This window comes from Cebus imitator, unplaced genomic scaffold (assembly GCF_001604975.1).
Source record: "Cebus imitator isolate Cc_AM_T3 unplaced genomic scaffold, Cebus_imitator-1.0 Scaffold53, whole genome shotgun sequence".
Classification (NCBI taxonomy): domain Eukaryota; kingdom Metazoa; phylum Chordata; class Mammalia; order Primates; family Cebidae; genus Cebus; species Cebus imitator.
The window spans coordinates 4,700,704-4,703,704 of record NW_016107368.1 but is presented as its reverse complement, the minus strand read 5'-3'; the positions used below and the strand labels follow the sequence as shown (position 1 = coordinate 4,703,704).

The 3,001-nt window shown below is 57.0% G+C and overlaps 1 protein-coding gene across 1 annotated transcript in view; it reads right to left on the bottom strand.

Annotated features, from left to right (window-relative positions):
- Nucleotides 1-2,600, bottom strand: part of PLIN3 (perilipin 3) — a 26,350-nt gene extending 23,750 nt beyond the window's left edge. Inside the window, exon 1 of the mRNA XM_037738467.1 lies at nucleotides 2,427-2,600. The gene's annotated coding sequence lies outside the window, so the exon portion shown is untranslated. The remainder of the gene's footprint in view (nucleotides 1-2,426) is intronic.
- Between the last annotated feature and the right edge of the window lie 401 nt (nucleotides 2,601-3,001).

Below are 3,001 nucleotides of genomic sequence, written 5' to 3'. Positions count from 1 at the left end.
CCAGCCCTATGGGAGGCCAAGGCGGTTGGAGCATGAGGTCAGGAGTTCGAGACCAGCCTGGCCACCACAGTGAAACCCTTTCTCTACTAAAAACACAAAAATTAGCCAAGCGTGGTGGCGAGCACTTGTGATCCCAGCTACTTGGGAGGCTGGGCAGAAGAATCACTTGAACCTGGGAGGGGAGGTTGCAGTCAGCCAAGATCACGCCACTGCACTCCAGCATGGGTGACAGAGGGAGACTCCATCCCAAAAAAAAGAAAAAAATTGGGCTAAAGGTCATGGCTGCTTTACAGACTGCTTTCCTGGGGAATTCCGGTGTGAGCGTAAAAACCTGTGACCTTGACTCTGAGCATTTCTTCCAGAGGAAAGAGGCCCAGCATCCCGGCAGCTTTGCTTTGACATTTCCTAAGCAGAACCCAGCAAATGACGTTTTGAGAGCACTAGATCTGGAGTCCAGACTGGGTTGTCTTTTATTTATTTATTTTTCTTTTTTGTGTGTGTGCGTGATGGGAGTTTTGCTCTGTTGCCCAGGCTGGAGTGCAGGGACATGATCTCGGCTCACTACAACCTCCGCCCCCAGGGTTCAAGAGAGTCTCCTGCCTCCGCCTCCTGAGTAGCTGAGATTACAGGCTCCTACCACCATGTCCGGGTAATTTTTATATTTTTAGTAGAGGCGGGGTTTCACCATGTTGGCCAGGCTGGTCTCAAACTCTTGACCTCAAATGATCTGCCCACCTTGGCCTCCCAAAGTGCTGGGATCATAGGGGGTGAGCCATCGTGCCCAGCCTAGTCTGGGTTATAATCCCAGTTTGCCAACTCACTAGGAATAGGGGCTTGGGAAGGCAGCATTCCCTAGAAGCCTTGCTTGCCAGATCTGTGAAATGGGTACAAGTGTCTCACAACAGCCAAGAGTCCCTGTGGAGTGGAGACACTGCTCCGGGGAAGCTCAGCTCTGTGACTGGCACACAGTAAGTGCTCCATAAACCGTCTCACCGTGGCTGAACGCAGTGGCTCACGCCTGCCCTAAGAGAGGCAAGGCGGGCGGATCACGAGGTCAGGAGTTCAAGACCTGCCTGACCAACAAGGTGAAACCCTGCCTGTACTAACAATATAAAAATTAGCCGGGCATGGTGGCGCACTGTCATCCCAGCTACTCAGGAGGCTGAGGCAGGAGAATCACTTGAGCCTGGGAGGCAGGGGTTGTAGTGGGCTGAGATTGTGCCATCACACTCCAGCCTGGGTGACAGAGCGAGACTCCGNCCTGGGAGGCAGGGGTTGTAGTGGGCTGAGATTGTGCCATCACACTCCAGCCTGGGTGACAGAGCGAGACTCCGTTTCAAAAAAAAAAAAAAAAATCCATCTCACCCCACTCTGGCTTCCATGGACAAAGAGGTGAAGCCAGCCAGGAACCAGCTTCCTGCTAGATACAAAAGTCCCCGAACTGGGAAGTCAGGTGAGGAGACACACCTATCTCTCAGTGATCATTGCCTAATCTATTCTCCTGACTTCCTGAGCTCACCTGGGCAGGGGGCCAGGTAAGCAGGCATCGAAGTCCTGGCCTCAGAGATTCTCAAGTCCCACTTAAGACTCAGGCAGCTTCTTCCCGTCCCCTTTGTCCACCATGACCTCCTGGAACTGGTTTAAACAAGGGCCGCCATTGCAGAAGTCAACACCCTCTGAAAGCCTTGGGGGTCAATGACCTGTTTGGCCGCTGGCTCCAGAAGGAGAGCTCCAGGCCAGACACAGCCATCCAGCAACTTCCCGGCATGCTAAGACTGACTTCCAAAATTCCAAGAGCCCCTGGTCCCACTGCCAGGCCCGGCTGGGACAAGAACCCCAGAGTTCAGGGTATGCCTTCCTACTTCTAAGCCATCTCGCTGCCACGCCCACCCGAGGGAAGGCGGCGGGATTTGCGCAAGACCTCCCCAGAATCAGCTGGGGGCGCCAGGAGCTGGGGCAAACCCCTGGTGGCAAAACCAACTGTGGGGGAGGTGGCTTTGCGGTGGGGGGGGGGTGTCTCTGAAGACCCCGGAAGGGAGGGCGGAGTTTCTGCCCGCGGGAGGAAACAGGCCAGCAAACTGCGTTTCCCAAAGCAAGCACACTGTTCAAAATTTAGAGAAAACCTGGTGGTGGGGGCGGTATTTAGCCCACCCCCCTCAACAGCACCCCTTCTAGGGGGGGTGCCCTTTCGCCCCTCAAAAGTCCCAGGAAATGAGAAGAGAGTTTCAAAGTCTGAGCTTCGCGGCAGAAGTTGGATTTTTTCTGGGGGGAGGGGTGATCAGCCCGGGCTGAAGACCCCCCGCCAGGCCGCAGAGTCCAGCAAATCCCACTCCCAGAAAGGCCCTCCCCGACCGCTCCGCCCGTGGGGAGCCCAGGATTCGGTGGGTTCCGCCCCCCAGCTCAATTGAGGCGCCCCCGCCACTCACCGCGGTCAGCGGGACGTCCCAGGCACAGCGGCCTCGACTCCAAGACCAGCCTGGAAACCGTCCGAGCCGGGGCGGGGCTGGCTTTTACCGCGTGGTGGGGTGGGAGGGGGCGCCCGGGAGTGACGGGCCGGAGGACCAGTCAGATTGAGGAAATGCCCGCGCCAGGCCCGCCCCCTCCTCCCTGCCCCGCCTCCACGAGCCCCGCCCTCTCCGAGGCACTTACGAAGCCCGGGAAGGACTCCACGCCCCGCCCCTGGAGGGGAGGGGGCACTCCTGGACCACGCCTGTCCCAGCCACGGGACGCCCCCGCCACAGCTGAGGACCCTATGGAGTTGGCATTGGGAGGTGAGTGCCATCAGGGGGCACAAAACGGGTGCTGGGGTTCCCCAGGTCACTCATTTCCCCTGTGGCCAAACTCGGGTTGCAAGATCCCATGGAGATTTGCGGGGTGACCCCCGCCAGCGCGTCAAGGGCCATGCCCTCTACCCTGGGCTCCAACCCAGCCATATATATACACATATATATATACGTATATATATACGTATATATATATGTATATATATATACACATATAT